The following is an 11,839-nucleotide window of genomic DNA, read 5'->3' on the forward strand; positions in this document are numbered from 1 at the left end:
CCTCTCCCCGACACTTCCAGTGCGACATCTGCTTTCGAAAGCAACCTTAGGCGGAGGTGTGTCCTTAGTCTTGTTCGCAGGCGCGTCAGATGTCTTGATCAGCCCGAGGCTTTTCCTTTTTTGCTCTTCCCCACGCAACGCGCTCTTTGGCAGCCTTGGCGACGCACTTCTCTCTCGAAGACAGTATCATTTTAGCTTATATTAGCCGCATGCCGCTAAGCAATATCTGTGCGTGATGTTGGATTGGGCGCTTTACGTGTGACTATGGCAATATAAAAGCGTCCCTTGGCGCAAGGAAATTCGCACAGGGGCGTCCAACAAGTGGACCCATTTCTAACTTATCGATTATCTAGACGGGAAGTGTTGCGCCGGTAAGTAAGGCGAAGCGGCACTCTGACGCGGGCTCTCACATGGTTCATAAACTTTCACTGTCAGTTCTATAGGAGGGCGAATAACGCCGGTGTTTTCCGGCAAAAAAAAAAGAAACAAACCTTTCCCATTGCTTGGCGAGGTCAGCAAAAACTTAGATGTCGGGCACAGATTAATACTGGCAGGCTGCTTCGGAGCTACCAGAACAATATAGTTGTCTTTATATTAGAGTGAACGTGCGTGCTTCTCGTCGATATCATCATCACGCGTCGACCTCCGATTTGCTGATGAAATACGTAGACAATTTAAAAGCTGTTTTCCAACGTGTCAGGTTAAAAAATAATTAATTTGAACTTGTTATACCTAAAATACAAAACTATTTTATTCACCGCAGGAGGAAAACAACAATATAGAGCTTCCTTAATTGTATTACGAATTGTCGAAAACGCCTAAATTCGAAAACACTGATTTACGAGTTGACGAATACTTCGCTGCTTCAAAAAAAAACTGTATTGGATGGTTTCAAATGTGAGAGGTCTTGTAGCTGACAATATCAGTCCGTTGAAATACATTTTATAGATAGCACTGCGTTTACAGTAGTTTAATATAAGATCCGTTCATGTAGTGCTATTATGCAGCAAAGATATTTGTCAGGTGTACACTATCGTTGCGAATAAATTGCAACCAAAGTGCATTGTATTTCATGTCGTTGTACATTGTTTACACCAAAGCAGTTATTGCGACTCAAAGCACGACCAGAAACGTTATATGCCAGTTTTCATGGTTCTATAAAAACAGTTGCTCACAAACCCGATTTCTTTAGGAAATGTGGAGATTGTTCGGGTAAATTTTTAAGTGTATATGTCAGTTAGAGGTTAAATACAAATTGTTAGACCCTCTTTATAGGCGCGTTTTGAAGCGTAGTATGAAATACTTATAATTCAGTGCTTTAAAAGTAATTCCTGAATTGTAGTCTCCTCTCAATTTTGTTAATTCGCAAAGTCATAAAATAAGAGCACTTTTGTGGTGGATGTAATTATAAAGAAGGAAAATGCCTGACAAAACACCGGATTTTGTTACAATCCCTGCTGTAGCACCACACTTAATTTGAAGGAAAAGAAATAAACACAGTTACGATAAAAATATACGAAGGCTACGTCATGAACATCTGCAAACATATACTAAAGATACCATCAACCTATCGAGCACTCGATGCAAGATCTTGAAGCCAAACGACACGTGTTTATTTACAAAAACACCAGCGTCAATATAAGCGCATTGAGCGCTATAGTATGAGTGCGCTTGTGAATCATCATGGCCGCCACCATTGTCAATACTATCATGACCAGCAGCAGTGGCGTATTCTACATCTACGTATAGTCGAAAGCGCCTCTCGGATATTGTATATTACCCTGACTTTTTCCAGTCTATTATGTGATATTTCTACAGATTTCCTAGTTTCATCACATCCCAATATTATCTGCCACCTGCCAATGCGTTCCCTGCCTTTGTCGCCGATTCTGTTATACTGACAGTCGACCGGTTATCTGTTCTACGGACCACAAAACTTGCGAAACTACAACTTTCTCTCTCCATCTCAAATTATATTTGCAACAATCGTTTGCTCTTGCATAAACAAACTCCTGTCTCTCTTAACATCGCACCCATTGTTTGCCCATCCTGCACACACTACCTTGATATCTTCGACGTAAAATGGGCTCTGGAGTACCTGTTTGTAGAAAGGTACTTGGCGTAATGCTTCGAACGCCAGCACTGTGCGTTCGGAAATGCTCAGTCCCACGCGAGCTGCTGGGGCATCGCACGATGGTGTGGTTATAGGGTGCTTGACAAGGCATGAACGATAGTATGTTTTTATGTAACCATGCTGTAGAAGAAAGTGTACAGCTTCTATGCACAGTTTCAATATATTATTTGACTCAACGAAAGTAGACATTACTAAAAATGAGTACTAAGATGGCTTAATGTTTAGATTAAATGGCTACAAAGTATTAAAAAAACCATTCCAACCTTGCCAACACCAGATGTCTAAAAAAGTGTTATAGAGTGCGTGGCAAGGCATTTATGTAACCATGCTGTAGAAGAAAGTATACATCTCCTATGCACAGTTTCAATATATTATATAACTCAACAAAACTAGACTTTGCCAAAAAAACTCTGTAGAAAAAGTGCCCTAATGTTTAGTTGAAATTGCTACAAAGTATAAATAACCATTCCGACCTTCACAACACGAGATGTAAAAAAAAAAGTGAGTGCCAAGAAAAAAAGCCACGTGTTATGGCGATATAATAAATTGTTGTTACCAGGAAAAGTTCCGCTTGCCTTTCAGTGTTCAAAAGAAATCATACCTTTTAAACTACCAGCGACGGCAAATAATTTTTTTTTTGGTTATAAATGGCACGTAACCTCAGTGTTGTCTCTAAACATTCGTCAAAATTAAAGTGCCAAACTGACTTGCATCGTCTGCATCCAGAGCAGACGAGTATGCCACTCAATGTGTTAGGGAGCTATGCCATGGAATGCGAAATTGCTTTTCGTGTGTTAAGGGAGCGATGACCTGTTTTTTTTTGCATTTTATGTACCCCTTATTTAATGTTGCTCATCGCTGCCCTAGTTTTTTTTATTTCTTTTCTGTTCTCAAAGCAGTACATCTTATTGTTCTCTAGCGCCAAATATTTGCTACAATTGTTCCGTGTAGCAGACTGGCTGAACCTACATTTATGTGTTGTTAAATTCCAGACCTTCGCAATACTTACCAGTACAATGCAAACAGAAAAGTTGCTAAAAACAATAAGTGAAAAGAAAGAACAATGTGGTACTTTCTTTTTGTTTCGACCAGAGCCTAGTCCTCACTTGTTTGGCAACAATTTTCTGGCGTACGTTGCGGGCCGCTGCAGCATCACCAAAATCTTCGTATTTAGTACTCCACGCCTGGTAATCATGCTGGCATAAATAGACAATTATAGTAATACACAAACTATAAATACCATTCGTAAGAGTTTGCAAACCAAATGAACAGAATTTTCGACGCGAAAGCATCCTGTCAACTGTTCATGACAGAGGGCCGACGTTTCCCTGAAGCCATATTTCCCCGAGGGAACAAAAGTGCCGTGAATGACTGCAACATAGCGCTAAGCTGGCTCAACACAAAAGCTCCACCGAGACTGGCAAAAAAAAAACAGAATGATGGCTTTGAAAGGGAACGGGAAAAGTCAACGAAAAGTTGTGCAAATAAGATTTCGTGTAACAATGAGTGATGAAAAAAGACAGACGACAATACTCTGCAAAATAATTTGCATAGTCTATCAAAATTTACATTAGGCTGACTGTTCTCAGGTTTATGCCCTCTTCGAGTAAGTTACTACTATAAGTTTTATGTCGAGTAAGCTTGTCACGCTTCCAGCCCTTAACTAGGAATTCTGTTGGTTTAAATTGCTAAGCAACTACCGAAATGTCCATAAAAGCCCATTGTTACATCCAGTGTACAGCTTTTATCAAGGAGGGTGTGGGGTGAAACCAACATGTGCAAAATAAAGGCAGTTGTATTCTGTAATGCATAGGATGTGTCTTTCTCTCGCACGTCTCGTGACATTTCGATTACCTCTGCGCGTCGTTTATGGTTCTGCAAAGCGTTAAGAGGGGAACCAACAGGTTGGTTTAAGCCGCACATTTGTTTGTGGGGAATGCAGTAAAACGGCAACGACGCGGACGAAGCCATATGACGGCGACGCTATGATTTCTACTCCAGCCATTACACGTGAGCTTACAACATGCCGATTCTTGGGTTCTACTTGGGTATTCTGGACGGGATCGCGAGCGATAGAAGCACGGCATCTCGTGTCATCTGTGACTACGCGCTTTATAATCGTACGTGCCTACGTATCTTTCATGCAATCTTTGTTAAAACGACGATGGAACTTGTTCTTCGGCGAATAAACTATAAAACCTGTTTAACCTTGGCCCACCGTGAAGTCAGAAGGATGGCACACTTCCTTTACCTCGTGTTTGCTGCTCCGTAGAAAGGGCTGTTCAATGTGGGCCGATCCCGAAAGTGGTCGTACAGCGTCTGAAATCGCGAGCTGTCCAGTGGTAGAAATGCGAGAATTTAGCGCGTGAAACGTCTGAAAGTGCTAGCTGGCTTTGGCACCACAGAAGTGTACGTGCGATGGCGGCTTAATTTAAAAAAAAATCAACAAACCTGGCCTTGTGGTTGAAGCATGGGCAGCTGCAATGCTCAAAGCCAGATATACGATGCCACCGTCAGCCACGAATTTACTAACGCGAAAGCGTTTCTTGGCTGGGCTGGCGGAAGCGCGCCCCCAGCTGGTGTCCGCAAAAGCCGTGGCCGGAAAGCACGTGACCCCTGCCGCTGGTACTGACGCCGGCGCCAACATCTGCCGCAGCAACGCTCGCAGCGCCCTCCACTCCATCGCAGCAACCACCTATGGCCACGGTACTCCGACGCAAGTTCGCCGTCACCGGAACGACAAGAGGCTGACGACACCGGAGACTGTTCAATGGCGCCATCCACAACGGCGCGGTGGTGTTACTACTTAGATGTACTCGAGATCTGTGATGCATACTGCCTCGACAACGAAATAAAAGAGAACATGTAAAGTGGTGTGGACAACATTTTGACGGAACCAAATCACGTAAATAAACACAATTCGGCCTCTCACATAGCCTCATTCTTTGTAACACAACTCGGCAACACCACTTTGCATCAGCCCTCCGTAACAACACCCTAACCGAAACAAACGCTTTCACGTTCTCATCTCGTAGCATATGCTTAGGGATCCTCTGCAACTTTTTTTATTGAAGAAGACCGAAACAAGGTGGAACCGAAACCCACCAACCTAGAGAAGTGGTTCTTTTTGAAGAAGGGAAAGGTTGGCGCTATCTTCTGCAGCCCTTGAGGGAGCACGACTCACCGCCGACCTACATGCCTACATACTACGTAGTAATACTACATAGACATACACATACTATATACTGCATACTACACACCTACACACTACATACACCTACATACGTACAAGAAAGCGCTCGGAATGAGGCGAAGAATGCACAGAATCAGCATATGCAGGTCCAAGACTCCGTGGGAATGTGAACGGCGACAGCGACGCTGACGGCTGAAGTGTGCATATAATTGCCAACGCAATAAAAGAATTGTAGAAGAATCTAAACAAAATTTGTGAATAGGTCGTTGAGAGTCATTAGATAGATTGCAGCTAATGTCTTTATTAGAATGGAGGAATAAGTTAAAGAAAATACACGCGTACTTGAACTCGATTCCGTAGAAAAGTAACCAAACCCTAAGTTTCGATTTTATAGTCGACATCTTTTGACCATTCAATCAAATCCCAGATGACATCGCGAGCCATCCTTTCGCTGTGCCCAAGACCTCCTACGCCCAAAGGTAGTACATTTTAAATATTTAAGTATAATCTCAGAAGTCTGAACGGTGGTTCTAACGTTCTTTTGGGAAGTCTTTGCAAGTAAGCATATATTTGACAATAAATGAAAAAAAATGTTTTATTTTACGTTCCGCACAAAATGAACTGTTAGGGGAAGGAACCAGATCAGCACTGTGTAGGTAAAATGTAGTAATGGAATTCGACAGCGTAATCTAGTGATTGCTGCTTCAGGTATTGGCGGTGGACTGAGATTACGGTTGAAATATAGTGAGAAGTGTGGAAATGTGAGAAGTTTGTTAAAGACGGGGCGTATAATTCGCCCTGCATCATTTTTTCCCCGAAATCTATACCCTATAATAAGGGCTGATGGCGGTACGCTTTGAATAACCGGAAACAATCAACCTCAGCATGGCATGAATGTTGTCATCCTCTTTACCTTTTCAGCTTTCGTGGTCGGGTACAGCCACCGGAACATTTGCAGTGCTGTGAAAGAAATTATTTTAACTTAGATCGCCAGACTTCCTAAAAAAATGAATGTACGTTATTTTTTGTAAAGTGCATGATGTATCATTTACATTGTAGGAACTCCGACATGATTAGCGGCATCAGAGTGAACTGGTGACGAAGAAAACGACGGACGTGTGAGCAGTAGCGCGAGGGATGCACGAGCTGCGGCTGGGCACCCTTGGGCGCGGCCGACCCAGACGGGAGCCTGCTGGCGTGGACTGCGGGATCGAGCCGTTTCCCACATTGGCGCCCGCAACGTGGGGCCCCGGCTGCGTTCCGGGATGGACCATGGTCGTGGGGAAGGCTGACGGCGCCCGTTCCACGGCCAGTGGTGACTCCTATCCCGGCCTGGTGCGCGACCATTTCCGCGGTGCGAGCTGCACCTCTGATGTTCGGTGGCGAGCTCTTCCGCCGGTTTCTTCTCCGTCACTGTCATCGAGCCTGGTGGCGGCGTTGTCTACTACACGCTGCTGCAGCTCCCGGCATCACCGTTCGAGAAGCGCACCGCCGACGCAGGTGACATCATGAGCGCGATGGCACCGACACCACCTCAGGAGCGGCTCTGCGTCCCTCGGCGCTGCAGTGCGTGGTTCTGCACAGACGGTTCGAAAGGACGTGGTTAGCGGCGTCCAGTGTTCCGGTGAGATTTCGGAAGCTCGAGTCCAGTTGCCAACGGTAGCGGTGGCGGCACCGTTAGAGCGACGATCGCGATCATCTGCGATCTTCCCCTCTTGTCAGCTGCCGGCGGCGGTGCGGTGCAGTCTCTGTGGTGTCATGGCACTGAACAGGCGGCGGCTCCTTCCGGCGACCTGCGGCGTGCACTCGTCAGAAGGAGGTCGGGGAGGAAAACCAGACCAGGTGTGTGTCAGGGGACGGTTTAGGGCTTTTGGGTGCCTGCCAGACCCCAACTCCGACGCTGCACCACCTGGTGTGCCCAACCTTCGCGATGAGTCCGTCCTGGAAGCCAGCCAGGTTTAGGGCCGGCGGGTTCCTTGAAGACCTTGGTGCCTCGGACGTTGCCGGCTCCGCCCATCCTCGTTCGGTGCATTAGCAGTCTACAAGGTTCGCCCATCGGTAGCGGTATCATGGCGTGGCTGCGAGCCACCGTGGGCCAGTGCCGTCAACCCCTTCGCAGCTGGAGTAGCAGTGTGGGACCGCCGACATGATAATCGGCATCAGAGCCAACTGGGGACGAAGACGACGATGGACGCGCGAGGGACGCGCGAGCTGCGGCTGGGGGCCCTTGGGCGCGGCAGGCCGAGACTGGAGCCTGCTGGTGTGAGCTGCGGGATCGAGCCGTTTCCCACAACAAATAAATTTATTTTATATTTGGTATTTGCTGACTCACTCCACTACAACACGTGCGGATATTTGCACTATTCAATACCATATCTTTCTCCATAAAGGCAGTCTTTGTATTATATTATTGTGTAAACCTTCGTAACGCATTTCATTTCTCAGTGCAGGTAAGTGTCACTTGTAGATAGGAAACAAGCACAACAGTGGCATTGCGAACTGAAGCAAACTTGAGAAATACACAATCACCATACTATCTTATAAGTACTCACTTTGGAAAAAATAATTCCATGCGGTAGCCGGGCATAGCCTGGCTGTCCCAACGTGGGAGTGGCCCCCAGCGCACTGAGGCATGTACCTCAGGACTTTCATTAAAGTTTTGCATCCATCTATCCAATAGATCATCATGATACATTGGTGATGCAAACAAACGTGAGGCCGACAAAGTAGTTGTGCATAACCCGACTCTCTTGTATTGCACAGCTGAAGAACTTTTATCTTCGTCAACAAAATACAAAAATAAAAGTATTTCGTGATTTCTTTCTTGTGAAAATACAGTAAGATAAAGGGTGAAAGAAATAAACAAAGTAAGCAAAGCAAACATGCAATATATATTATCACTTTAATATGTTGTTCCTTTGTTTTTTCTCTGCACTGTTCAAAGCACAATACTTTCCTTTATTCTTCGAAGCCTCACTTTCTTCACTTTATGGTGAATGACAAAATGCAGATGCTTTGAAGATTCATTCTGCGTACTGTGAACGCTAAAGTGAACGCGCTTGACGTTGAGTTTGGAGTAGCCGCGAATGAGAAGTAATGCGACAGACGCTATTCGTGCCCGTAGCAACCAATATAAATGTAAATTTTTTTGATCGAAGTCAGACGCAGGCGCGAAAACATGACGCGTGCAAGTTAGGTCGCGACCTTGAAATACTGTTATGATATTTTAGGCTGTGGCTATAACGCTGAAAAACCGCCATTGTTTTGTTTGCCCATGAAAGTATACAGGGTGTTTCAATGAACACTTTCAAAAATTTTTAAAGGTTGCTTGCAGCAGATAGCACAATTCTAGTTCATGAGCAGGTCTACTGGAAGAGGCGGACATTACTGACACAGAAAATTGAAATGCATAATTGACTAATTAACAGAAATTCACTAATTCAGTGTTTTATTAATTAACTTTTGGACCATGTTGCAATTTACAAATTCTAGCCGTGGAGTTCGCAAGGCGGATGTACATGGATCGAATTCTCAGGATGACACCAATTTCGAGATAATTCACGAACTTTGCGGGAAATGCATTGGTGCTCAAGTTACTTTAGTGCTTCAATGCATAAAACAACGTTTTCTTAAGAAAGTAACTGCAACGCCAAAGCATTTCTACGCAAAGTTAGTGCGATGTCCGGCCGCAACTCACGAGGACCGCGACCCAGAGTCGACCAACGCGGACAGCACCTCGGTAGGCCTCGACCAAGAACGGCCCTCAGCAAGTGCACCCTGGCAGGAGCCGCCGAGCAAGCCTCGTCCTTGTTCCCGGAACAAGCCTCCGCATATGGCCCGGGTAGGCACGCCTTGGTCACTCAGCTGCAGCAGGAACCACGGCCGAAGCTCTTCTTCCGGAGCGTCACATTCGTCCTGGTGCCACTGTGGCTTCGCCGCTCGAGCTCCACCACGTTCTTCCCGTAGCACTTCTTTTCTTCCACTTCGTTCTCTTTGACAGCGAAGCTGTTAAGGGCTCATTCTCCGATGGTCGTGTCTGCGTGTAGAAAAAAGAGTCTCATAGGCCGTATGCTGTATGTTCGAGTGAAATTACGCGAGGGACGCGCGCTTACACGGGAAGCGAACGTACGGCGGAGAGCAAACGCGACGTCTTCCGTCGCGCGAAAGGCCGTGAGGGACGGGAGGGAGGGAGGGGAGGCAATCTTTAGACGCGGCTTCAAATTCGTATCTTGCGCACTCCGCTGCAAGGGGAACTGGTGACTCAATCATCCACGCGAAAGGAGGAAAACGGGAAGACAGCGCGGGAGGGAGGGAGTGCGGCTTTTGCTCTGCGGCTTTTGCTCTGCGCGCACTGTATCTTGAAAGCGATCTGCAACCCGGCTCCTACCTTTGTATGCGCTCTGCTTTCGCCGCTCAGTTTCCATTGAAGCGATAGAACGCATGAACCTTCGCTCGCTGCTGCTGGCACGCCAGCTCACGCCAGCGTTTTGACAGCGGTTTCGAGCAGTCATCGAGTGTGATCTACTTGGTAGCTACCGAAATTGGCATTGTATGACAAGAGTGTATGACGAACATGAATTTTGTTTCGCACTTTTAATATTTCAGGCTGAGAAGAATTAACGTAAAAGGCATAAGCTGCCGGTGTTTTGTTTCATGACGTTTGTTTATGGACTGTCATTATCAAAATTTCGAAGAGCTGTAAAAACTTGTGCATGTTGCAGCACCAGCAACGCGCAGAACTGTTGTCGACAGCAGCGGCGTTTTTCCCGCGTGCGCACCGAATGCGCGTGGCGTTGGTGACGTGTTTATGAAGAACGTGCCAACCTTTCACGTACACCCTATGGCGGTGTACCATAGCGACCATAAGGCCATGGTCCCTGTGGTCACTAAATAAATGAAAACCACCGGATCATATATATTTTTTATTCTTTGAAAGTTCAGATAACTAATTACACCATCACATCTTAATAGTCAAAATTGGAAATACATAATTGCCACCAGAGTAGAGCTTCGCTCGTCTTCCTTCTCCACCCCAGTGGAAGGGCTAAGTTTTTTTTTCCTCCAGCTCCCGTGCCACCTGCCCTCAGCTCGTCTTCTTCACTTCGGTTTCCGTTTTCTTCAAACGTCCAATTCTACTGAGTCCACAATCGTGGCGTACACGTGAAAAAAATTATAAAAGGAATATTGTGTCCTTGCCCCACACTAGGCTAGTCCATCTTTTTTCACAAGAAAAGGAAATTTTAGACAATAAGAGGTAAAAACCTTCACTAATAAACTTTTTAACTAGTCAATACAGTGCTTACGTTGCAATTGCGCCATTAAAGTTTAACTGTAGTGAAGTCACGTTTGATGATGATGATGTGTGGTGTTTTATGGCGCAAGGGCCAGTTATGGCCAAAGAGCGCCATGCCAGTGTTTGTGAGTGTGCAGTGGAGCGATGAATTCTGAGAAGTAGATGAAGTGTGGCTGTAAAGGGGCCTAAAAATAATCGCTGTAAAATGCGTAAAATATACATGCACTAAAATCATGGCAATGACTAATGAGGTGTACTATGAAATGAAGAATGCACTGACAAAGAATGACACGATATTTAAAATATTTAAGATGTAGTAGTTGGAAAGAAGCACTACTGCCTAAACAGAGCCCTTGAATCACAAGGGCCTGGAGGCATGTGCTTATACAAAACTACCATCACAGCGGCATCCTCTGGAGAGAGGATGCACTATGAATTTGTTGGGCTTACAACATGCAGTACCACGTCATTTAAGAAAGCGAGGACTGCTTTAGTGCTAAACAGTGGTTCCTCACCAAGAAACATACTGGGATGCAGAGGGACATGATAGCGGTAAGCTAAAGGGAAATGTTTTTTTCTATCTGCTTCGGCATCCCGACACTCCAGGAGAACGTGGAGGACGGTTAGCCTCTTACCACATCTACCACAGGTTGGTGGTTCATCCCCGGTTAACAAAAAACTATGGGTGCCAAATGTATGACCTATTCTGAGACGACAGAATAGGACATCAGTTCGTCGTGTTTTCGTTACGGGGGGCCAGAAACCTAACTGTGGCTTAATCAAGTGAAGCTTATTATTTGTTTGTGCATCCCACAGACGTTGCCAATGGCTTCGCAATTTCTTACGGAAGAAATGTTTCAAATCTGTTGCAGAAACAGCTGCTGTAGGATTAGTAGCGTGCGATGTTATTGACGTAGCCATTCGGTCAGCTAGCACATTACCCTCAATGCTTCTATGGCCAGGCACCCAGCATATAATGATATGCTGGTTAGATACATATGCTCTACACAGTACGGAATAGAGCTCAATGAGTGTGGGATTTTTCTGTTTACAGGGTGACTTTAAAGCGTTTACGACACTTAGAGAGTCTGAAAATATGATTGATTTTTGAAGTTTAGATTTCCTTATATGCCTCACAGCTGACAATAAAGCATAGGCCTCAGCCGTAAAGATACTTGATTCCGGGTGGAGTACACCGGATTCCGAGAAGGATGGGCCG

The sequence above is a fragment of the Dermacentor silvarum genome, chromosome 9 (assembly GCF_013339745.2).
Source record: "Dermacentor silvarum isolate Dsil-2018 chromosome 9, BIME_Dsil_1.4, whole genome shotgun sequence".
NCBI classification, from domain to species: domain Eukaryota; kingdom Metazoa; phylum Arthropoda; class Arachnida; order Ixodida; family Ixodidae; genus Dermacentor; species Dermacentor silvarum.